This window comes from Panthera uncia, chromosome E1, assembly GCF_023721935.1.
Source record: "Panthera uncia isolate 11264 chromosome E1, Puncia_PCG_1.0, whole genome shotgun sequence".
NCBI classification, from domain to species: domain Eukaryota; kingdom Metazoa; phylum Chordata; class Mammalia; order Carnivora; family Felidae; genus Panthera; species Panthera uncia.
In genome coordinates this window covers 27,493,483-27,520,460 of record NC_064814.1, presented here as the reverse complement: position 1 = coordinate 27,520,460, position 26,978 = coordinate 27,493,483, and the positions used below count along the sequence as shown (strand labels likewise).

The 26,978-nt window shown below is 37.1% G+C and overlaps 1 long non-coding RNA gene across 1 annotated transcript; it reads right to left on the bottom strand.

The window, feature by feature from the left end:
* Window positions 1–13,285: 13,285 nt before the first annotated feature.
* LOC125926725 (uncharacterized) lies at window positions 13,286–25,625 on the bottom strand. The gene is made up of 3 exons (XR_007459146.1): window positions 25,297–25,625; window positions 16,182–16,242; window positions 13,286–13,503 (listed from the first exon to the last, which is right to left on the bottom strand). It is a non-coding gene; the product is annotated as an uncharacterized LOC125926725 (long non-coding RNA).
* Window positions 25,626–26,978: the final 1,353 nt, after the last annotated feature.

Here is a 26,978-nt window from a genome sequence, read left to right as displayed (position 1 = left end):
TTTTTTTAATGTTTATTTTTGAGACAGACAGAGCACGAGCGGGGGAGGGGCAGAGAGAGAGGGAGACACAGAATCGGAAGCAGGCTCCAGGCTCCGAGCCGTCAGCCCGGAGCCCGACGCGGGGCTGGAACTCACGGACCGCGAGATCGTGACCTGAGCCGAAGTCGGACGCTTAACCGACTGAGCCACCCAGGCGCCCCATTTAATTTTTTTAAAGTTCAGTTATTTATTTTGAGAGAGAGAAAGTGTGAGCAGTGCGGTGGAGGAGAGAGAATCCCAAGCAGGCTCCTCACTGTCATCTTAGAGCCTGACATGGGGCTTGAATTCACGGACCATGAGATCATGACCTGAGCTGAAGTCGGAGGCTCAACCGACTGAGCCACCCAGGTGCCCCTACCCATTCACCTTCTAAAGGACATCTTGATTGCTACCAAATTTTGGCAGTCACAATAGAGCTGCTACAAACATCCATGTGCAGGCTTTGTGTGGACCTAGGTTTTTAATTCATATGGGTAAATATCAAAGAAAATAATTGTTGGATTGTATAGTAATAGTATGTTTACTTTTGCAAGAAATGGTCTGTCTCCCAAAGTGGCTATACCATTTTGCATTCCCACTAGGAATGAATGAAAGTTCCTGTTGGTCCACATCCTCACTAGCATTTGGTGTTGGCAGTGTTTTGAAATTTTGGCCATTCTAATAGGTGTGCAGTAATACCTCGTTATTGTTTTAATTTGTGATTCCATAAAGACACATGGTGTGGAACATCTTTTCATATGCTTAGTTGCCATCTATATATCTGCTTTGGTGAAATGTCTGTTCAAATCCTTTGTCCATTTTTTTCATCAGCTTCTTTTCTTATTGTTGAATTTTAAGAGTTATTTGTATATAACAGATAACAGCCCTTTATCATATATGTCTCATATACATATTTCCTCCCAGTCTGTGACTTATCTTCTCATCTTCTTCACAGTGTCCTTTGCAGAGCAGAAGTTTTTAATTTTAATAACATTTGCTTATCAATTATTTCTTTCATGAATTGTGCTTTAGGATTGTATTGAAAAAGACATCACCATACCCAGGGCATATAAATTGTATCCTAGGTTATCGTCTAGGAGTTGTATAGTTTCACATTTTACAAGATGTCTATGATCCATTTCGGGTTAATTTTTGATAAGCGTATAACATATGTGTTTGTTTTCTTTTTCTCCTTCTCCTTCCTCTCCCTCTTCTTTTTCACATATGAATATCTAGTTGTTGCCTCACCATTTGTTGAAAAGACTATGTCCAATCCATTGTCAAAGAACATTTGACCATATTATGGGCATCTATTTCTGGGCTCTGTTCTGTTTCATTGATCTATTTGTCTATTCTTTCACCAATACCACACTGTCTCAATTACTATAGCTTTAAAGTGAGTCTTGAAGTTGGGCACTGCCAGTACTCCTGTTTGGCTTTTCTCCTTCAATATTGTGTTGGCTATTCTAGGTCTTTTGTCTCTCCATATAAACTTGAATGACTTTGTGAATACCCACAAAATAACTTCCTGGAATTTTGATTTGGATTGCATTGAATCTATAGGTCAATTTGGGAAGAACTGACATCTAGACAAATTTGAGGTTTTTGTATCTATGTACATGGGAAAGCTCTCCATTTATTTAGTTCTTTGATTTTTTTCATCAGTTTTATAGTTGTCTCATTTAGATCTTGTACATATTTTGTTAGATTCATACCTGCATATTTCCTTTTTTTTAGGATGCTAATGTAAATGATAGTTTAATTTCAAACTCCACTTGTCTGTTGCTGTTGCATAGAAAAATGATTGGTTTTTGTATATTAACCTTGTATCCAGCAATCTTTCTATAGCCACCTATTAGTCCCAGAAGTCTTTGTTTGTTTTGTTTTGTTTTGCAATTCTTTTGGATTTTCTATGTAGATAATCATGTCATCTTTGATAAAAGACAATTTTATTTCTTTCTTCTCAATCTGTATTCCTTTCATTTCCTTTTCTTGTCTTGTTGTGGTAGCTAGAGCTTCCAGTACAACAATGAAAAGAAATGGCAAGAGGAGGCATCCTTGCTTTGTTCTTGAACTTATCAGTAAAGCTTCTAGTTTCTCACTGTTAAGTATGACATTAACTATAGTTTTTGTTGTTGTTTGTTGCTTGTTTTTTCCTTTTTGTTTGTTTTTTTTTTCTAGACAGTCTTTATCAATGTGTAGAAGTCTCCTTCTATTCCTAGTTTGCTGACAATTTTATCATAAAATGGTGTTGGATTTTGTCGATTGCTTTCTGCAACTATTGAAATAATCATGGGATTTTTCCTCCTTTGTTTGTGTGATGGATAACATTAATTGACTTTCTATTTGTTTTCTAATATTTTGTTTAGGGCTTTGCATCTATATTCATGGATACAGATTTGCCTCTAGCTTTCTTTTCTGGTAATGTTTTATCATGGTTTTGGTATTAGAGTAATGCTGGCCTCCTAGAAAGGGTTAAGAAGTATTCCCTCTGCTTCTATGTTCTGGAAGAGATTACAGAGAACTGGTATAAGTTCTTCCTTAACTGTTTGGTAGTATTCAACCGGTAAACCCATCTGAATCCCAAATTTTAAGATATATCTTAATGAGAGAACATCAGGAAAATGCTTAAAAAACCAAAACTCTTCTTTTCTCTCTTGAGTTTTCCTTAACAACACCATCTTAATCATGCTTTGTAGTACTTGTTTCTTGCATATCAGTTTGACTTAAGATAAACACCACCTGACTCTACAAGAGTCTAGAAGTACTTAAAGCTCTAGTGAAATACTTAAAGCTCACAGCTGGGTAGTGAAGTATTTAAAGCTTTAGTGAAGTACTTAAAGTAGTACTTCAGTACTACTAGAGAAGTATTTAAAGCTCATAGCTGAATATATCACTAATGTACCACACTATTCATAAAACAAATCCCGAGTTTGATCCACTTATGGGTTAGTTAATTTTGCCGTGCTTCATGACCTTAGTGGAGCCTATGCTAAAATATATATGTTGCTCATTAGAGCACCATAGAGAGTGTTTAGACTGATCAATACAAATCTATAAACACTACCGAAGTCTAAGTTATAGACATACAAACACTGTGTTTGTCAGTAGCATCTACCTTGCACACAAAAGTCACATATGTGGTAAGTTCGAGGAATGCCAACTTTCAAAGAATTCTAGCCTGAGGAAACCTATATGGTCTCAGGCAAATAACTTCTACTGTATAGTCCCATAGAACAGTGTTACATAAATTTAATCTTAATTTTGTGCTTATCTTATGCATTCACATCAACAAATATTCAAGTTGTTGCCATAGCTGAGATGTTGTTCTTGTTGGAAGGGATACAAACATACATGTGTTGTTGACCCTTTACACAAGGAGCTTTGGATCAAGTAAGGGCGAAAAGACAGATTAATTAAAAAATGAAAAGTAAGTTGTGATATTTTAATAAATAACCAATAAAGTACTATAGCTTAATAGATAAACAGAAAAATAATTTAGATTGGAGACAATAGCCAAAGGTTTATTTCAAGAAGTAAAGCTTAATATGCTTTATAAAACAGATGAACTTCCTAATAGGTGAATATATCTGGATTTCTGCATATTATAATGTTTGAAGGAGTATTTATCCAGAAGCTTCAAGTACTAACTTGGATTGATTTTCAAATTAAAGCTGTCACTATGCATTACATTTTTCAGAGGCAGCACAGTATTTAAAACAGTGACATTTTTAATGCATTTTATCACATAATTAAAGTTCCTTTGTGTAGACCAGGTTTTATCTTAATCTAGTCCAATTGACAAGAATGCATTATTCCTACATCTTGCATAATGACAGTGATGATGAAGAAGAAGATGATAATGGTAATAGTGAACAGTTACTGAGTGTTTCACAGGTATCAGACAGTATGCTAATGCTGTTATACAATACATGTAATACCTTTCTAATTCTACAAAAATTCTAGAAGGCAGATCATATCAGTATCTCTTCTTTATGGATAATAAGACTGAAACAAATAGTACCTCATTACAGATAAGTCCTACTTTAAGAATTGTAAATATATGAAAGGTGAGTTCTGAACATACAATAAAATGAGCAGTGACTGTTTGCTTTCGAAAAGCAAACAGTTCAATTATCAACATTTTTGGCAACTAATTTTCCAGACACTGATGTGGATGCTGAGTTATGAAGAAAACAGAAATATGCCCCTGTCCCCAGGAGACTACTATATAAGAAATCTGAAAACAAACAAAGAAAACAATGACAATATGATACATATAATATGAAGAATTAGAAGTAGTAAAGTACAGATAATAAATAGTGCCTCCACTCCTAACAGTCTCATACACTGTTTTTTGGAATTTGGGATCTGCAGTCAAATTGATTTGCCATTGGCATTTATCAACAAAAAGTTGTCTAGAAATTAAAAACATAATCATAATATATCACTTGGTAAAAAGTGAACAGTATTTACATAATCAGAATTAATCAGAATTTTTAAAATGTTTTGATGTTGGTATCTTTATCTATAAAATGGTAATAATATTTCTGAAAATAATATTTCCATAAAAAACTGTTGTAAGAATTAAACAATATGATGTATGGAATGTGCTTGGTAGAGTACTTAGCATATAGACATAGTTCATAAATTGTACCCATTAAAAAATGAATTCTCAGACACGTGAGAACCTACACAATTCATAAAGTGAGAAAGCAAGAATAAGAAATGACCATTAAAAATTGTAAATCCCGGGGCGCCTGGGTGGCTCAGTCGGTTAAGCATCCGACTTTGGCTCAGGTCATGATCTCGCGGTCTGTGGGTTTGAGCCCCGCATCGGGCTCTGTGCTGACAGCTCGGAGCCTGGAGCCTGCTTCGGATTCTGTGTCTCCCTCTCTCTCTGACCCTCCCCCATTCATGCTCTGTCTCTCTCTGTCTCAAAAATGAATAAACATTAAAAAAAAAATTGTAAATCCCATAAAAGAAGTTTAACACTGTCAGTAAAACTGTTTGATGACACAGTAAACAATACTTCCCATAGATTTAAAAAAATACAAAAACAGGAGATAAAATATACGAAAATTAAGAAAATAGTAAAGAGATCCAACATCCAACTAACAGGGACTAGAGAAAACAGGAGATGGGTGTTCTCTAAAAATTAATGTGTCCCAGAACTAAAGGGCATAAATCTATTTATGGTCCTACAGAGAGCACAATACAATAAATGAGGGAAAATAAAACACCCACATTAAAGCATGTCATACTAAAACTTTACCATAACTGGGTAAGGTGCTAAAAGATTCCTAAAAACAAAGGCAAAACAAGGCAAAAGATCAGGATGGTATTATACTTACAAACAGAAACACTGAAAGGTAAGAGACAATGGAACAATGACTACAAAATTATGAAGGATAATACTTTCTAAACTATCATTCTTGACCAAACCTATTATCAATAAAGTACAAGAGAGAGACAAAGACATTTTAAGACATCAATAATCTCAGGTTCCTGGGTGGCTCAATCAGTTAAAAATCTAACTCTTAGTTTCAACTCAGGTCATGATCTCATGGTTGGTGAGTTCAAGCCCCACTTGGGGCTCTGTGCTGACAGTGTGGAGCCTGCTTGGGATTCTCTCTCTCCCTCTCTCTCTCTGCACCTCCCCCACTCACTTTCTTTGTGTCTAAAATAAACTTAGTAAAACTTTTTAAAAAAGATATCAATGATCTCAAGATTTTTGCCTCCCATCCACTCTTGATTAATAGGTATTGTTACAAAGTTAAGAAATAAAATAAGAAAGAAGCAGCTCTATTCTAGGAAATAGGGCTTAACACAGAAGAGCTGTCTAGAAAAGACTGTATTTAGTGAAACAAAGAATGGTAGAAAGCTGTGCAGCCATAACCTATAGAAGAGCCCAATAGATTGGGGCAGAAAGATAGAACAATTCTCTAGGGAGCTACTCAGGTCAGTGGGGAATAAATAATATGTATGTAAACAAGGGAATATGAGAAGTTTCCTCATGCATTTGGATATTTGGAAATTATATAATTTAAATTTTATTTGAAAATTCTGAAAATAATACTAGTAGGTGTTTGGAAGATCTGTTTAAGAATTTAGAAAAAAATATATTAATTTTCACATAAAACACCAGACAAAAAAATGAAACACAAAATTTAGGAAGAGCCAAGAGTTGTATAGGAAAATGAACATTATTGTAATATATTATTTGGTGGCAACAAATGAACAACATTTATGAATAAGAATAATGCTACTATGACTACAAAATGCCAAAAATTCCATGAAGTTGAGTCAGGTTTGGAAGGTTCCGGAAAGGAAGCATGGAGGATGTGAGGTGGGCCAATAAGAGAATTAAATGTTTACCTACCACGAATGAAATCTGAAATCCTTTAATACAAATAGCAGTAGAAGCAAATTGCTTTGAAACACAGAATGGTGGCTTCTGAGAGGTAGTTCTGGGCAGTGCAATGTCATGGGAAGAAAACGGTCCCTTTTTGATGAGTCTGATAACATTATTTGCAATTTAGTATGTGTGGTGCCTAAGTGAGCACAACATTATTTGCAATTTAAATGATGTGTATACTTGTATAACTCTCATAAAAATTTAAAAATACATTTCATTTTTTTTAATTTTTAAATTCATTTTGAAAGAGAGAAAGAGAGCAAGTGGGGGAGGGGGGAGAGAGAGAGAGAGAGACACAGAGAGAGAGAGAGAGAGAGAGAGAGAGAGAGAGAGAAACCCAATCGGGTTGACAGCACAGGGCCTGATGCAGGGCTTGAACTCATAAACTGCGAGATCATGAGCGAGATCATGACCTGAGCTGAAATCAAGTCAGATGCTTAACTAACTAAGCCACCAGGTGTCCCAAAAATACATTTAAAAATATTAACTAAAATTGTAGTTTCCCAGAGGAATAAATGAATCACAGGTTTTGACCTGCTCACCTTCATTCTTTAAATCACTAAATCAGGTTTACCTTCTGTATCTGCTGAGTGAGTTTAATGTGATTTTTAGGACCTGTATCCCTCCCCCCGACTCCCCACACCCAATGCCTATATACACCAAACTTATTTTCACCTGCCTTCAGATGCTTCAGATGTCATTAATGGACATAAAATCCTTTTCTTGTATAATTAATAATAATGTACCTTAATTCAAATGCATTTATAAAGTTTCTCTCAGATATGAATGCATTTCCTTGTAACAGTAATTATTCAGCAAGTCAGCCTGATTAGGTTGTTGTATGAGATGGTTCAACATTTCCAGAACGTTACCTGTGACAGTAATTTTGGAAAAAGAGAACCCAGCATAACTGGAACTTTGCCATGCTAGTTGAGCATTTTCAGCTTTTAGTACAGTGACCTCACCCCTGATGAATATCAGAATCACCTGAACTCAGAGTGAAAGATAAATATAACAGGACAGCCCTGAAAACAGAAAAGGATTAGATGAGGTTTCATTCTTAATTTTTTAATATTTATTTATTTACTTATTTATTAAGAAAGAGAGAGACAGAGTGTGAGCGGGGGAGGGGCAGAGAGAGACGGAGACACAGAATCTTAATCAGACTCCAGGCTCTGAGCTGTCAGCGCAGAGCCTGATGTGGGGCTCGAACCCATGAACTGTGAGATCATGACCTGAGCTGAAGTCAGATGCCCAACCGACTGAGCCACCCAGGCGCCCCTAGATAAGGTTTCATTCTTGCCCAAAACATCTTTTACGGAGAATTATTGCCTCCAGAGAAGCTACTCAAGGAACCAAAGTCTGAGAGATTTTTTTTTATGAGGTCTGGTGTCAAAACAAAACAAAACAAACAAAAAAACAAGAAACAAAACAAAACAAAACAAAAACCCCAAAAACCCTGAAGCAACTAGATCCCTTTAGTGCTGAATAAAAATATGAAGAGAAAAAAAGACAAAAAGATATGGAGAGAGAGAGGAATTTTCCATCGCTTGTGAGGCTGAAGGTGTAAAGGATGTGTCTGAGTGGCCACAATGGGCTATCTGCAAGCCAAGCCAAAATTATAAGGAAAGAAGCTTACAAGAGGTGCAATTTGGGCATTATGTTTGAAGAGAGGGCAGAAGTTTTGATACGTTCATCATGCAGAGTGGGCCAACAAGGTATCAAGAAATAGAGAACAAGATTGCACAGAAAATAGTGCTAGTCCAGTTGAAGATGGTGATCACTAATCTGCCCTTACTCTCTTCTTTGTCAACATGTAGCTTTGGGAAAGTCACTGACCCATCCAGGTCTTAGTTTCAAAAATGCAAACAAATGTTCCTGTCTTTGTCTGTGATGTGAAGGAGCTAAATCGTGCCCCAGTTAATCCATCCAACATGTAACATTAGTATTTCATCATTAGTAGGTCATTGCATATAAGGCTTGAGAAGGAAAATGAAAAGGTTGACAAGGCAAATCCCTGCTAACAAGTGCTTTGGGGTCTTTGCAGAGAAATCCATCCTTACAAGACTCGGACACTCTGTGTCCAAGCATCATATTGACTATAATGGGTTTTTTTGCAGGTTAGAAGACATACTAAGTATTATAATTGATGAGATTTTTCTGGCCCTCAAATCAGTGTTTTTCAGGGCTTTGGGGACTTAATGAAATGCTGCCTGATATTTTTCTTCTCGTGCTGTATGTTTCCTATCAGATTTCCTACTGCAGCATTTTGATTATTTCTGTTTTGAAGCTTCTTCCTCCAAATTGCTTTCTGGGGCGGGGATCTGCAAGGAGATAAAAGTATGGTTTGTAATCTTACAGAGTGATTCAGGGATTAGGGCCCTGGCACAGAATCCCTTGCTTATATCCTGCTTACCTTGCCTTATGAAACTCTGTTCAAAATGTCCAGGGTTTCATCTGGGATGATAACACAGGATAGCAGAGAACCGTTTGCTGGAACTTTGAAATTGGCAGCTGTCCTTTGTTGCTTTTCCTTTGATGTAAGCATTTAACTTTTAGTACATGAACATCAGTGTCACTTAGGGAGTTTAAAAAATATAATTGTCTAGGCCTTACCCTTGGAGATTTAATTGGTCTTGGGTATGTCCAAAATACGTTTGTTTGTTTGTTTGTTTGTTTTTCCAAGTTTTCCAGGTATTTTTCAGGGGCAGTCAGGATTGAGATCTCCCTACGCTAAGGGAATAAGTTATAGAAATTGTAGAATACTTTGGGAAAGAGTGTAAAGCATCTTCTCTGATTCAAAATGCTAAAAAAAAATTCCCCCAAGATTTTCTACATCAAGAACATCCAGTGATATAGAGTGGAGGAGGTACATTCAAGAGAAGGTGGATTAATAATGCTTAGGATTGGGAGGGAGAGTGGATGTAGAAGGGAGAATGGAGAGTTTGGGTGAAGGTTCTTTAAAATCTGAGATTTCCCCAGAGTACAGAAATTGCATGCAAGATTTATATATGAAGCTCTCCATAACAGATTTTAAGAAAAATTAGGTGTATTTAAAGTCACTGTTGATAATTTTGCAGGTCCCCTTAACATTGCACTTGCTATGAGTGTCATTTCAGCCAAGGGCCTGTGGGCCAGTGCTAATTTGCATGCCTGATCCCTTGATACTAACAGACATCAAAGCTTTGGAATGCTTCTTCTATGAGTAAGACTCAGCTGAAATACAGATGAGTTTTTGATTTTTGGAAATAGGGCATTCAGAATGGCAATATCCTGTTCAGAGGTTGATTAACTGTCTGCCTGATTCTGGGCTGGGTCCTTTATCCTACATCTGAGAGCTCAATGGTTCAAAGAAATCAAAATTATCTTTATGGCCCATCCTCTTTCTCTAATGCCCCTGCCTCCGAAAATATCCTGTCCCTTGGGCTTCAGGTATCTGTTTGACCTTGCTGTTTTCTTTCTCCCAAACTGTGTGACTTCCCTGTCTCATTGTTTCTGGGTTTGCCACAAGTTTGAAGATTTCTAATGGCAGAGTCACACATACAGCATCTGGAGACTTAAGAACTGTGCAAAGTTAAAGCAGGAGTTTGGCTTGAGGCGAATCCCTTGTGAGCAGTCAGGAATGCCATTCATTTCTAATTCTTGCTTCTCTAAACCCACAGGAAATAAATATGAGTAATATAGCCAGAGGATAGAGCTCTGGATCCTTAATGGTGGTTCCCTGATGTGGGAAATCACCCTTACTTTTCCCACCTGATACAAATAGCCATTTTAATTTATCTCTGAAGCAGAATTGAGGGTGATTGCCCTTTTTTTCCCTTTTTTTCTGCTGCTGCAAAGGGAAAAGAGAGGGTCTCTTGAGTGTTCTTTCCCATGGAAGGGCTTTAGCTAAAGAGAAAGCCTGCTGATTGTATACTTAATTTACATGCATTGGAAGGACTGATTCCTTCCCCTGCTAATTGGTGTGTGGTCCATTAATGTTGTAAGTCCTGGAGCAGCCCCTCTCCTGGTCAGTCACTTAAAGAAGCAGAGCCTGGGGAAATGCAAATTTCCATCCAGCTCTGCAGAGGAATGAAACTGTAGGAAGAGTAATGAACTGAGAACTTGTACATAGTCACCAAAATGAATTTTAATTTAGTTTCAGATTCATAATCTCTATTAATGTAATCACTATTTGGTGTTCTGTGAGATTTTGGGTGAATTATTTTGTTTTACAATTGGTTACTACACAGTGTTTATTTTTTTAAATAAAAATTTATTTTATTTATTATTATTTTTTTTAAATTAAAACTTCTAGAAGCTAGAAAGTTGTCCTGAAATCCTTGAAGGAGGTATAATCTTTTTGAGGATTGGGCTCTCTGGGAACAATATAATGTACTATAGTCACTTTAATCCTAAAACCTCTCCAAACCAGTTCCTGAGTGTGCTGGGCACTTAAGGATTATCTGCCCCTAGGCATTTAAGGGTCTCCAGTGTTTCTCTCTGTCAGCTTTCTGTTATTTGATGTCTCAACTTGTTTTCTGTCAAGTCATTTTTAGGGTGGTTATTACCAAACTCCATTGTTCAACTTATTGAAAACCTGCAAAATGTGGAAAAAATACTCAAGTTTGAAACCAAACTCAAGACAACCAAATACCTGCTTGTCTTCTATTTGCTGATAACAATTTGTGTGGCTAGTTGATTAATATTGAAAACCCTTCTTTTCTTCATCGTATATAGAATTAGGATTAAATGAGATGTTTATTTATTTATTTATTTAATTAAAAAATTTTTTTAATGCTTATTTATTTTTGAGACATAGATCATGAGCAGAAGGGGCAGAGAGAGAGGGATACACGGAATCTGAAATAGGCTCCAGGCTGGCAGCACAGAGCCTGATGCGGGGCTCAAACTCACAAAATTGTGAGATCGTGGCCTGAGTAGAAGTCAGACACTTAACCAACTGAGTCACCCACGTGCCCCATAATGTTTATTTATTTTTGAGAGAGAGACAGAGCGTGAGCAGGTGAGGGGCAGAGATGGAGACACAGAATCCAAAGCAGGCTCCAGGCTCTGAGCTGTCAGCACAGAGCCTGACACGGGGCTCGAACCCACGAACCGTGAGGTCACAACCTGAGCGGAAGTCGGACGCTTAAGTGACTGAGCCACCTAGGCGCCCTGAGATAGTGTATTTAGAGGATCTAGCACAGAGTCAAGCCCATGGCAAGAGCTAAACACATGGTAGGTTTGACCATGACTTCTGCAACTACCATGAATTAAAGTGCCGGGTGGCCATCAACCAGAAAGTCCTAAGAAGCAACTTTCTGAGATAACAGGTATGTTCTAGGTCTTGATCTAGGTGATGGCATTGCTCTATGTCTCTGCCTAAGTCATTTAATTATGTAAAGGTTCATTAAGCTGTGGGCTTAAAATTTATGCATCCTACTAATTTTAAAAATGTGTTTTGTGAAAGCAGTTTATTATCACTTAATTGCTCTGACTTCAGAATCTTCCTAAACATTAATGTGATCATCTTAATAAAAGTGATATATTAGTAGAGTATATAAATATAAACCAGGGCAGTCAGAAGACAATGTATGTGTCCATATGTATGAGTGAGAAGGTAGCAGTTTGAAAGTTATAATATGTAGTTTGCTTAGATTATAAACGTATTTTCACCGTAGAAAATTTGCACAATGAAAACTTAAAAATTACCACCAAAGTCATAGAAAATAACTCCAGTTGTCATCATTTAGAGAAGACCAGTGTTAATATTTTCTAAGTAATCTTTTTGCACATAAACATATATACACATATACATGTCATATATGTTTAATAATGCTGTACCTTACTGGTGTCACATACTATTTTTATTTATGATGTATTATTATATTCCCTCTATTTCAGATACTTTTATATTATTTTTAATGTCTGCAGAGAAGTTCATATATAAACATATAATTTATAAATTTTTACTCTGACATTTAGATTAGTTCTCCTTTTGATTTAATTATTGTTGCCTTGCAATAAACTTTTTTTTGGTAAAACACTGAGTAAACCTACTTAGAAGTAGAATTGCTGGTCTAAAATATATGTACATTGTAAAACTTTTGATAGCTATATCCAAATTACCCTTCCAAAAACTTATAGTTATTTACACTCCTCCCTACAGTGAATCACAGGCCATTTTTTCACATACTTGCCAGTGCTGAACACTAAAAAAACCCCCAAACTTTGCCAAAGAAATAGGCAAAATGCAACCTTTTCGATTATATTGCTTTGGTTACTAGTAAGGTTAATTTTTTTTAATTTTTGTTTTTATGTTTATTCACTTTTGAGGGAGAGGGGGAGAGAGAGAGAGAGAGAGAGAGAGAGAGAGAGAGAGAGAGACCGTGTGGGGGAGGGGTAGAGAGAGAGGGAGACACAGAATCAGAAGCAGGCTCCAGGCTCTAAGCTGTCAGCACAGAGCCTGATGTGGGGCTTGAACCCATGAACCGTGAGATCATGACCCGAGCTGAAGTCAGACACTTAACTGACTGAGCCACCCAGGCACCCCTCATGAGGTTAAATTTATATATAAAGGTATCATATATATATATATATATATATATATATATATATATATATATAAAGCTCCAGGCTGATAGCACAGCCTGACGCAGGGCTCGAACTCACAAAATTGTATATATATATATATATATATATATATATATATACACACACACATATATATAATTTTAATTGTATATATATATATATATAAAAATATAATTGTATAATTTTAATTGTATATGTATATATTTTTTTTACCTTCCATAATTCCTACATATATGTTTACTTTACTTTATCACAGTCTTAATCCAATTGTAATTATGTAGTATGAACCTGTTACATGTTTAGGACCTCAGGATTTTACACGGAGAAGGAGCATTATAAATTGCAACAGGATTTGGTCCAAGGACAACAGCTGGCTAAAACTCCACATGAGGTCACATTTTCAAAATTCCCCAGCAACACAGCTCAGTAGAGGTTTCCCTGGTGAAAGTAGTGGGTTCTCTTCTTCTTCAGTGAAACACAGTTGTCAAACCCTAGGGGATTTTTTTCAAAAAAATTTTTTTAATGTTTATTTATTTTTAGAGAGACAGAGACAGAATGCAAGTGGGTTAGGGGCAGAGAGACAGGGAGACACAGAATCCGAAGCAGGCTCCAGGCTCTGAGCCGTCAGCACAGAGCCCGACTTGGGGCTCCAGCTCACGAGCTGTGAGATCATGACCTGAGCCGAAGTCGGACGCTCAACCAACTGAGCCACCCAGGTGCCCCAAACCCTAGGGGATTTTTTAAGGGAAAATGAAGTGATCCTTCTCTCTCAGCTCTGTTGGGGAACAATTTGCAAGACCCAAATACAGGAAACAACTTTTTCCTTCTCTTTTTCTGACTAATATTTCGGAGATCTGACCACTGAGCCAAGGACAAAACCATGATATGCTAAATGTATGAAAGGATTGCCCCCAACACATGCTGTTTGGGAATTTGCACATAGCAGTGGGAACAGGGACAAAAAAAGGGCTACCCCTTGAATGTGCTGGGTCCCAGTAAATATTTTGGGGGGAGGGGGTCTTTTCACTGCATAACACTTTGAGTAAATGGTGCCTTATTAAATTCATGGGTCATGTGAGGTATAGTGATTCATTGATAAAGAGCTAGCAAAATTGGTAAAGAAGAAGCATATATTCACTTTCCTATGTCCTATCAGTTAGGATATGTGAAGAATCTATAGTACTTAAACACCACCTTTTCCTGCACAAATCCAAGAACCACCTCTTTGTCAATCTCTCTCTCTGTTTTCCCCCTGTATGTCAAGTCTGCAATTCCTGGCTAACTTTACATCTCCTAACATAAAAAAAATAAAACAGAAATAAAACAAATAAAACAGAAGTAACATTGTTATTGGCCACAGTGACACTGCCCTTTGGAATCTGTGTGTGTTGCAATATTATAGATCCTGCTGCCTCTGCAATTCCTAATCGCATTTACTCAATACTGGCGACATACTCATGATGCTGCAACCTCTGCTCTATCACCAGGGACCACTGAGGTCCAGTGATTCTTTCAAGGTTTTTACTCTGCTTTGTTGACGATGACCACAAATGCAATTTTATCCAGGGTATGCAGGAAAATGTGAACAATTTTACCCAGAGTAGGTAAGAAAATGCGAACATTTTCCTGTCATGTTAAATTTATTATTTGGGATTTCCTTGAATAAACGTAAAACCACATCTTTCCTGGATTTTTTTTAAATGTTTACTTATTTTTGAGAGAGAGAGAGACAGAGCGCGAGTGGGGGAGGAGCAGAGAGAGAGGGAGACACAGGATCCGAAACAGGCTCCAGGCTCTGAGCTGTCAGCACAGGGCCCCACGCGGGCTCCAACTCGCAAACCGTGAGATCATGACCTGAGCCGAAGCCGGACGCTCCACCGACTGAGACACCCAGGCGCCCCTTTCCTGGAATTCTTTAAGCCATAATCACTGCATTTCTAGAATGGCCTCTTTCAATTTTGACCATACCTCTAGAGTGGTTCCATTCATGCAAGGGATGTCTCTCCCTCTAATCATGGACGAGGCCCAACTCAGGAGAGAATAACATCCTTAATGACAGACATCAGAGAAAAGAGCAGAAGAGCCCCTTTAGTTACATAGCAATGGTTTTAAAATCCTTGAGGAGATGCACCACAGCCACTCCAGGGGACAGCTACACCCTGGGGGCGGAGCTAGCAATGGGTGTGGCTCGAGAGCCCAGCTTTCAGCACCAGAGGGCACATGGGTTAAAGACATGTGCCACCACTCCTGCTGTCCCCACTCCTGTTGCTCTTGTGTGCTGTTGTCAGAACACACACTGGTGAGCACTAACACATAAGTCCACACGTGTAGGCTAAGCCCAAGAGTCAGCTATGAGCCGTCTCATCGGTAGCCCTCAACTCATCATACGGGCAATGAAGGTGAGTGAGACTCGCCCCAAATCAGCACATGGCAGCCCAATCTCACACAACCTTGGCGAAAACAAATATTGCACTGGACTATGTGAGTAATCTGATTACTGGTCTGCCCTTGTGGGGTTAACATAGATATTAATGTTTTTGTTTCCTGTTCTGGTCACAAAATTGGCATATGCTCATTAAAAAGAAACGGACATATTCTAAAGGTAGCAAAAGAGAAGTCAATTAGAATGGCGTAATTCAATGTTAACGCCCTTAGTGGGCTTTGAAAAACTCAGTACTCGATTACAACCCAAAGAATAAATAAATATATATAAGTCCAAAGCAATATAAACAATGGATACATTAATAACCGCAGGAAGGATGTTCTTCACAGAAATATTCCTGATAATATTTGTAAACATACTCCTCTTTAGGTAGTGTGCCTTCATGCCCCTCAACTTGCCTGTTGACTTTAAATGAACAGGGTATGGAAAAAGAAAAATGGTTACTTTACAGTAAAGACACTTGGTAAACACTATCTCAGCCAGGTGATCCAGGTTAACACCATCAGTGATAAGCCATGTTGTTACCATGTCCTGCCCGGTATGACATGATGGCAAGGGCACTTCCCCTCTGGGGTACACTTTCGAAAAATCTATAAGCCCAGACTAATCATGAGAAAACATCAGAGAAACCAAAATTGGGAAACATTCTAACACGACCTGACAAGAGTTCTTCAGATTTTTCAAGGACTTGAAAAAATAAAACAGAAAAGACAGAGAAACACTCACAGACTGGAGAAGACTCCGGAAACATGGTAACCAAATGCAATGTGGTATCCTCAGTTAGATCCTGGAACAGAAAAATGATCTTAGTGAGAACACTGGTGAAAGGCGAATCAAGTGTGTAGTTGAGTTAATAATATTGTAAAACTGTTGAATTCTTCACTTTGAAAATGTACCATGGACTATGTAACGTCAACGTCAGGGGAAGGCTACGTGAAGAGTACACAGACACTCTATACTATCTTGGCGAGTTTTCTGTAAGTTTAAAATTATTCTAAACTAAAAAGATATTTAAAAGTTAGTACATTTCTTCAGGTTTTTTTTCCCTGCAAATACTCTTTTCAAACAAAAGAAATATTTATTTTCCATGCGATTGGCCACTTATAATCTCATATGTGTTTTAATATTATTAAAAGTTTTCATAAAAGTATTTAATGGGAGCATAACATCCTAGTATATGAACAGTTTAATTTCCTTAATTATTTCAATATCACTAAATATGGAGGTCTTTGTAATTTTTTCATCATCACACGTCATTCTGTGATGAAAACATTTTGAGCAGAAGTCTTCATTTGCCATTTGGTTTCTTTATTTAGACAAATATTTCTTCAAGTGAGAGTGGTAAGCCAAAAAGAATATGAACTTTAAAAAGATGAAAAGGTTTCTGGTATATGTTATCAACTTCCTTTGCAGAGGGTTTATTGACTCATTTGAAGAGAAAAATAAGTGATAGCTAGAGAAAAATAGAGTATCAGGAACAAAAGGAGAGAATCAAATCTTAGGAAGCAGGAGTAAGAGAAAGTTGCATTCCCTTAGTGGGAGATGAAGTATTCCTGCCCAACAGATATTACAGACTTTGCAGAAAGATTAAATTCAGGGGTCCAATAGAAGTGAGGAAGTAAAACTACAATCAATTAAAAAAAATGTATTGTCTATTTATTTTTGAGAGTGAGACAGAAAGATAGAGCACGAGCTGGGAAGGGACAGAGAAGAGGGAGACACAGAATCAGAAGCAGGCTCCAGGCTCTGAGCTGTCAGCACAGAGCCTGACGCGGGGCTCGAACTCACCAACCACGAGATCATGACCTGAGCCAAAACCAAGAGTGAGACATTTAACTTACTGAGCCACCCAGGCATCCCACTAATAAATTTTAACTTGATAAATGAGCAATGTCTTGTAATACAAGTCGTTCATGACACTGAATGTCAAATGATCACAACTGAGTCAACGGTTCTTGAAATTTGCTATGATATACAAGTGCCTTCTATTACAAGCATGTTTCTGGAATGAATTATGCTCACAAAACCAAGGTTTCACTGTATATCGAATACAGAAGGACTGGCACCTGGATCCAGGTTCTCCCAGTTATGAGTTATAATTCAGATTGAGTCATAGCACTTCTCTCAGCTTCTGTTTCCTCAAATAACAGGAGACAGCATTAAAGCAGCTATCTTTGAAAATCTTTTCCTTTACATTTCCAGGCTGGTAATCACCAGTGATACGTTTTTGCTTCTAAACTTGTAGGGAAATATTTGATTAGCTATTCCTATGAAATGGAGAGGCTGACATGTGGGATTTCTACTAACTCTTTTTCTCATGTTTCCCCTTTGACTGTAGAGTTTGGAGGGTTACATACACTGCAGACTTCCAGTTATATAAGGGACTGATCATTCTACCCATCTTCTCTCTGTGTGTTCAGTTGAAACACGCTATGCACTCCATTTGCTGTGGCTTCTCCACTGGATTGGCTACCCATCCCCTAGCTTAACAATCAATCATTGTATCTTATCTGTGATACCTTTATGAGATTATGAGACAAACAATTACTTTTTCAGAGCATGGTATAAGGAGACTTTGGGCTTTATGCTAGGACCTAAGAATTTTCTAATTAGATTGAACTTACTTTAAATTAAACCTTTTATGGGCTATTACATTTTGGAAAAATAAAATCCTAATTCTTTATGATGGATATGGAATAATATCACCTTCTACTATTTGACTTCAATGAAATACCATCACCACATACAAGTACCCTTCGTTTCCTCCACACATCCAATTCCAATGCTCTTTTCAATGGTCTGTCCAAATCTTCTGTTGCCCCGGGTTATTTTGTTTGTTTGTTTTGTTGTTGTTTCTCTTGCCTTTTCTCCAAATTAATACAAATCTTGACTCCCTTTTATTTATTTTTTGATTTTGAAAGTAAAACTTAACCAGAGACTTGGTTTCTGTGTGCCCAGTAAGGGTGTGGTTATATAATAGATCATAGCTTCCAGAGTCATGAAGCCCTGGATTTGAATCTCAGGTATAACATTGCTAACTAAGGGACTTTGGGCAAGTTACACAACCTCACAGGACTGCATCATTCCTTCTGAAAAATAGGGCAAAAAAAAAATTCCTTTGCAGGCTTGTTGTGTGGCTTCAATCAGATATTCACCATATTGTTCTAAAAAGTACTCAGTTTTATTTTTAACATTCCCTCCCTGGTTTGTTGATTTCCTAATAAAGTTATGGCTAAAGAAGTGATATTGGAAAGACTGAAACCTTTTGGGAAGTCAAGGGTCACAAGGTTAGCATAAATCAAACACTTGGTCCAGAGCTGGGGTTCAGTTTCTAAAAAACCTGCTAAATAAGTTTTGCCATGTTAAATCAGCCTTACTCTTCTGCCTTGTTGCTGTTTGCTTTAGTGATTTTTCCCCTGTCTTTACATAACACATTTTAGTTAGTTTCTTGTTGTTAATATTAGAAGTCCATTTCAATACCTTTGTTCTGTTAAAAACTAAGTTGACTATTGATGGGTCATTATTAAATGGACTGGGGGGTCTGCAGATTGCAGAGCACTCTATTTTTAAGCAGAGCTCTAAATTGCCAACCTTACAAGGAACATGTCATGTGCAAAGTGTAATTATAATCTTGTTTTGATAGATTCTAATGGAGTGTAATTACATATTGCGCACTTAGTGTTCTGATGTTAATCACATTCCCTTTTGCTAGAGGCTACTAAGTTCCCCCAAGTGGCCAAAGACAGTCTCTGGCTAAAAAACAGAATAGTTGCAAGTAATAGATATTATGTTTACCTACTTTAAGGAATTCATTTTGATGCTACTCATAGGTGTTAATCAGTCCTGAAGTTTGACTCGCCAAGAACTAAAATCTCTAAAATTTCCAAGTGGTCAAATAATATGATGATCACGGTTTTAGCGGTATATGAAACTCTGTGTGTTCTAATTCCAGCCGTGAGGATTATGGATTATGTTGTTCAAGGGCACACTTCCTGCTTACAGAGGGTGATTTTCTGTTTGAAGAGTAGACAGTGCTCTTTAAAACTGCAATGGTGGCAAACGGCCAAATCTTCACGGCCAGCAAGTTTAGTCTTTAAGTCTTCTCAGTCACAAAGGACCATCTCCCTTGTCAAGAAATTAGAAAACCACAAATTATGGAAAGAGCCTAAATGTCCATCCACTGACGAATGGATAAAGATGTGGTTTATATATACAATGGAATACTACTTGGCAATGAGAAAGAATGAAATCTTGCCATTTGCAGCAACGTGGATGGAACTGGAGGGTATTATGCTAAGTGAAATAAGTCAGGCAGAGAAAGATACCATATGTTTTCACTCATATGTGGATCTTGAGAAACTTAACAGAAGACCATGGGTGGGGGGAGTTAGAGGAAGGAGGCAAATCATAAGAAACTCTTAAATACTGAGAACAAACAGAGTTGATGGGGGATGGGGGAGAGGGGAAACTGGGTCATGAGCAGAGAGGAGGGCACTTGTTGGGATGAGCAAAAGGTGTTGTATGGAAACCAATTTGACAATAAATTATATTAAAAAAAACGAAAACCACAAAAGATTCTGCTTTTTGAAATTGTTTTATTTCCTTGTGTTTGAGACAGCTAGCTAAGGTTGCTGATGAAGTCATGCCTTTGACAGTTCCCTATATACTTTTGGTACTCATTTTCTGTTCTTGCTCGGTTTTTATGACAATATATTAGTAGAAAAGTAAAATTAATGAAAAAAATGCAAAACAAGTAACAGGTGAGGAGATACTATTTACACTACCACAAAATGCCTACAAATTGTCAAGAAATAGCTAAAATATCCAAAAGAAAAATGAGCAAAGAATGAAAATAGACAATTGACAGAGAAGAAAACCTGATGGTCTGTATGCAAATAAGATAGTCAAATGCAGTATTGATCAGGGGCCTACAAATTAAAGTACCAATGAGATATCACTTTTACCCACCAGAATAACAATTTTTTTAAAAGTGAAATAAGATCTATTGCTGGTAAGGATATGAAGAAAAGTATTCTTTCATGAATTTCTTTTGGAAATACAAATGTTAAATCATTTTTACAAAAGTATGAAACAACACTTATTAAAATTAAAAATATCTTTAACTCCAATAGTCTCACTCCTAGAAATCTATCCTAAAATGATAAAGGCCCTAGACAAAGGTTTTACGTATATGTGTGTTTCTTAAAGCAATGTCCATAGTGGAAATAATGACCATGAACAAATGACTGTCAAAATGAAAGTGGCTGAATAAACTATGTACAGCCAGCCACAATACTGACTATCATATAGACATGAAAAAGAAAACAAAATAAAGTTATATCATTTGACATGGATCAATTTCTTTTAGTTATTATTGAATAAACAATATAAAACACAAATAATTATAATATTCCACTTAAAATAAATTTTAAAATAAATATACACATTTACACAGGCCATTATGTATATTATATTTTCGCCATTATATATGAGTAGGAATATTTGTAAAATGTACAACTATTTAAAAAAATTTTAATGTCTATTTCTTCTTGAGAGAGAGAGAGAGTGTGTACAAGTGGGGGAGGGGCAGAGAGAGGGAGACACAAAATATGAAGCAGGGTCCAGGCTCTTAGCTGTCAGCACAGAGCCCAGTGTGGGGCTTGAACCCACGAACCATGAGATCATGACCTGAGCTGAAGTTGGACGCTTAACTGAGCTACCCAGGTACCCCAAAATGTACAACTGTTGACAGTATTTGTATATGGTGAAATGAATTGGGAGCAGAGTATAGAAAAAAGCAAGACTGAACACCAGATTTGTGTGTGTGTGTGTGTGTGTGTGTGTGTGATTTAATGGTGAAAACTCTACTTTTACTTTTTTTTTTATTATGAAATTTATTGTCAAATTGGTTTCCATACAACACCTAGTGCTCATCCCAACAGGTGCCCTCCTCAATACCCATCACCCACCCACCCCTCCCTTCCACCCCCCATAAACCCTCAGTTTGTTCTTAGTTTTTAGGAGTCTCTTATGTTTTGGCTCCCTCCTTCTCTAACTATTTTTTCCCCTCCCCCATGGTCTTCTGTTAAGTTTCTCAGAATCCACATAGGAGTGAAAACATATGGAATCTGTCCTTCTCTGTATGACTTATTTCACTTAGCATAACACTCTCCAGTTCCATCCATGTTCCTACAAAAGGCCATATTTCATTCTTTCTCATTGCCATGTAGTATTCCATTGTGTATATAAACCACAATTTCTTTATCCATTCATCAGTGGATGGACATTTAGGCTCTTTCCATAGTTTAGCTATTGTTGAGAGTGCTGCTATAAACATTGGGGTACAAGTGCCCCTATGCATCAGTACTCCTGTATCCTTTGGGTAAATTCCTAGCAGTGCTACTGCTGGGTCATAGGGTAGGTCTATTTTTAATTTTTTGAGGAACCTCCACCTTGTTTTCCAGAGTGGCTGCACCAGTTTGCATTCCCACCAACAGTGCAAGAGGGTTCCTGTTTCTCCACAACACCAGATTTTTAAAATAGGCTGTCTGTGGGGTCAGGTAAGGGGAGGCAGAAGTGGGTAGAGGAGAGGAAAAGAAGGAAGTGTAGAGTAGATAAAGAAAAAATACTACAATCAGATAAAAAGAATGTGTAAAATTCTCTTTATGTAAATAATGCATATGCTAGTGCATACACATTTACCAAAATTAAAAAAAAGAGGAGTTAACCAATATCTATTGACATGATGTGTATATGGTATATTCTTGAGTTAATGAAAATAAGTAATTCAAAATTCAAGACAGTGGTTGTCTTTTGGGAGCACTGTGGCTTTGAGTGGGGATAAGAGATAAGGAATGTAATTAAAGAAGGGTGCCTATGGTCTCTAAAACTTCTAACAGTTGTTACAACATTATTCATTTTAATACCTTATGTATACATGCTACATAATCCTTTGTCTATACGAAATGTATATTTCACATGTAATATTAAACTGCAATTTTACATGTGATATAAAATAAGCAGCTAAGTGATGTATATACATGATTTTTTTAATAAGAACAAATAAATGGAAACCAAACTTCTTAAAACACACACACACACACACACACACACACACACACACACCCCACACACACACAGAGTTTCAGAAGCTACATGTATTCCAGGCTTCTAGTTAACATGCAATTCAAAAGCACTGAAAAGTTGTGGGAGGAGTCTGGCAAGGGTTTTAATAATGAATGTAGTTTGGGAAGGAAGTAGAACGGGATTTAGTGAAGGGAAAGAAATGTTGTTTTGACTTTGTACACCTTGGTATTGCATTATCTCCTTTGTGAACAAGCATTATTTATATTAGTATCACAATTTGGAAGAATAAAACAATTTTAAGAGAGAACATTAAAAAAAGAGGGGCGCCTGGGTGGCGCAGTCGGTTAAGCATCCGACTTCGGCTCAGGTCATGATCTCGCGGTCCGTGAGTTCAAGCCCCGCATCGGGATCTGTGCTGACAGCTCAGAGCCTGGAGCCTGTTTCAGATTCTGTGTCTCCCTCTTTCTCTGACCCTCCCCTGTTCATGCTCTCTCTCTCTCTGTTTCAAAAATAAATAAACGTTAAAAAAATTTTTTTAAAAATTAAAGAAAAATAAAAAATAAAAAAAGAAAGCATGCAATTGGGAAGATGGGATTGATATACAGTTAGCTTAAATTATTTTTCAACCTTTAATTTCAGCTCAGAAATCTTCTCCCCTCTTTCTGGATTATAGGGTAGTTTGACTAATGAATGGATAAAGAAATTGTGACATATCCATATAATGGAATATTACTCAGCCATCAAAAAGAATGGCATCTTGCCATTTGCAATGGTGTGCATGTAGCTAGAATGTATTATACAAGCAAAAGAAGTCACTCAGAGAGACAAATACCGTATGATTTCACTCATGTGTGGAATTTAAGAAGCAAAACAGATGAACACATGTGGGGGGGGGAGAGAAGAGAGGGAAACAAACCACAAGAGACACTTAACAATAGAGAATAAACTGATGGCTGATGGAGCAAGGTGAGTGGGAGATGGGCTAGATGGGTGATGGGCACTGGGGAGGGTGCTTGTGATAAGCACTGGGTGATGTATGTGATAAGTCACTAAATTCTACTCCTGAAACCAATATTGCACTGTATATTAACTAAAATTTAAATTAAAAAAAAAAGAAATCTCCTCTTTTTGACAGCCGTCCTTGTATTTTCCCTCTTTTCCTCAGATCAGTATAGATTATCCCTTATCATGCACTCACTGCTGTGAATCAATGTAATTATTAGAATTTTAATAACCTGTTTCCTTCACTAGAGGTGGGATTCCAGTGTTTTATATCTTACTTGTTCCTAGCTTCTAGTATAACGCCAGAGTCCTGCAGGAACACAATAAATTCCTAAGGAGTCTCATATCACTTATAAATCAGTAGATTTGCTATTTTTGGAACCAGTCCAATTAACCCTATTCCATCCACAAGCAACATCCTGAAATCTGACCAGTAATCAATGGAACCAATCTGGAATATAAAATGTCAGACTGGTGACTAGGTCTTAAAACCTAAAAATACATTCCCAATAATTAGAAAAAAAAAACCATGAAAATAAATAATCCCTGCTGAACATCATAGTGAGTTATATATGGAGATAAAACATGGATATGCATCATAACATGCATAGGCTATGTCAAATATGCTTCTCAGATATGTTAATATCATTATATATAAAATGATAATTTCAGAAAACCTTTTTGTGCTTACCACATAACAGATATTTTTCTAAATTATTACTATCTCATTCAATTCAGTGCACTATTATCTTGATTTTACAGGTAAGGAAACCTAGGCAATGACAGGGTAACTAACTTGTTAAAGATCACTCAGCCAGAAAATACTGAAATTCAGAATTTAGTTCAGGTAGTCTCAGAGTCTGTCCTACTTCTATAAAGGACAAATGGATTTTAAAGGTTTAAAAAAATACTCTTTAGGGGCACCTGGGTGGCTCAATCAGTTAAATGTCCCACTCAATTTCAGCTCAGGTCATGATCTCACAGTTCTTGGGTTTGAGCCCTGCACCAGGTTTTGCACTGACAGCATGGAGCCTGTTTGAGATTCTCTCTCTCTCTCTGCCCCTCTTTCACTTGTGTTCTCTCTCAAAATAAAGAAATAAACATTAAAACTATTACTCTTTAGTTTTCCTCCATGCATAGAAAAACTTAATTTATAAAATATCTTAAACATTTCTATATACAACATCTCAAAAGATTTATGTTAATTGGAAAAAAAAATCCATCACTCTCATAAATTGAATAAAGTCAGAGGGGTTTTTTTTGTGTGTTTAACATTTTAAGAAATCTCTGCATCCAATGTGGGGCTCGAACTTAACCCCGAGATCAAGAGTCTCGTGCTCCTCGACTGAGCCAGCCAGGTGCCTCAAGGCAAAGAGTTTTTTAATTGAAAGTGTTTTTAAGAATTCATCTTATGTAAATTTTCCCTCAAACTAGTATTTTTGTCTATGGCCTCCCTCTCTGATATCATCAGTCATTACTCAAAGAGTTCCAGTCAAGGCACTTGGACCTGACCTCCCCACCCCATGTTCAATGTCATCTTTGTATTCTGATCATTTTATTTTATAAAAAGTTTACCGGCAGAAATACAAATGCTTCTTAAAATAGCTTTTGAGCACGTTAGCCTATTTGTCCTACTTTTGTATATGCATTTGCCCTTTCCTTAGGCCAGGTCTTTGAAGCACAGGAAACAGGTAAAAACAAGTCTCTGACAATAACCCATGTTTCAGGTTGTCCATTCACTTGCCCATCTTACCCTCTGCTCTTTGTTCTTCTCTCCTCAGCTCCTTGAACTGCTGATTTGCTGTCCCATGCCTAGTCTCAAAAGATGATTGGGCACTTTAGAATTCCAGTAATTAATTTCTAGATCTTGAGTTAATTACATTATGCTTATGCTAAGTGTTTCTAGACTGCATTTCCTCAGGTGGTTAAAGTGTATATTGTAGTTTTCAAACACTTCAGCATAAAGATCACACTTTTCTGAATGTGGTCTTTTTCAGAAACCTTCAAATTCAGAGCCACGGAGAACACAGTTTTCCATGCAGAGCCTGACCAGTGCAGTGCAGAGGGGATGGCTGTCTCCCTTCCTTACAGACAGAATTGACAGAGAAGACGTGTTACACTGCTGCCTCACAGAGGGTGCTGTCAGTGTTACCTTCATTTTCTGTTAATTCATCACATTCTATTACCTGCTCTTTTGTTAAGTAATAATCTCTATGCCCAACATGGGCCTCAAACTCACAACCCTGCGGTCAAGACTCCCATGCTCTACTGACTGAGCCAGCCAGGTGCCCCTGTATTAACTGCTTTTTTTTTTTAAACTTTTTAATGTTTATTTATTTTTTAGAGAGAGAGAAAGAGCACAAGTGGGGAAAGGGCAGAGAGAGAGAAGGAAACAGAGAATCCAAAGCAGGCTCCACAGCCTGAGCTGCCAGCACAGATCCCAACGCAGGGCTTGAACTCACAAACCACGAGATCATGACCTGAGCCAAAGTTGGTCGCTAACTGACTGAGCCACCCAGGCGCCCCTATATTGCCTGCTTTTAAGCCAAGTCTGTTCCAGCTTCTTCCTAGACAGCTGATAATTTTTAAAGGAATAAATTGAAATATATTATAATAAACTCTTCCAAATCGTTTCTCAGTTACACCAGATAATAAATATTGAGATCTCCGATTGTCATTATATGTCGTAGGTGTTTCTTATACTGCACAGAAAGCATCTGTGTGTTTGATAAGCTTGCCTCTGTGTTCCCTCATGTCACTGATAAGCAGGTTGACTGGGATGCAAATAGAACTCACTAAGGGTGATTGTTCAGGCTACTTACTTATGTCATTTTTTATTCATTTATTCATTCATTCACTTATTCATTTGGTATACATTTTTTTGAAAGCCAGTTATGTATGAGAGATTGTGTTATGCTCTAGGAACATAAATAAATAGAAAATAAGTCCCATATCCCCAAGGAATTCACAAATCAATGGGATACAAACAAATGAACAAAATATTATGATATGCATAGAAAGTAACTAAGACAGTACAAAATAGACATTTCTAGAGAGAAGAGATTGATCATGTGTTTCTCTTTCCGGCAACTTAGTACCTGACATAGAGAAAGCACTAAATGCATATTTTATGAATGAACATCTACTGTCCTTAATAATAAAAAAAAAGTCATTTGATTAGGGAATTTTCTTCTGCAGTAACAACTTTAAATCCCTCACAATTTTTGAACAAAGATAAACAAATATTCCTACCAGATCTGATAAGGCATGTACCATCCTTTTGCTGAAAACTGCTGTTAAAATATCATAAACCACGGTCAAGTAAACCAAATTTAGTTTTAAATACCTACTGTGTGTTCCAGGTATCACCATTCAATTTCCTTTCTTTGCCAAATGAATGTCTGGCACGATGTTTTTAACTGGGAAAAGTTAAAC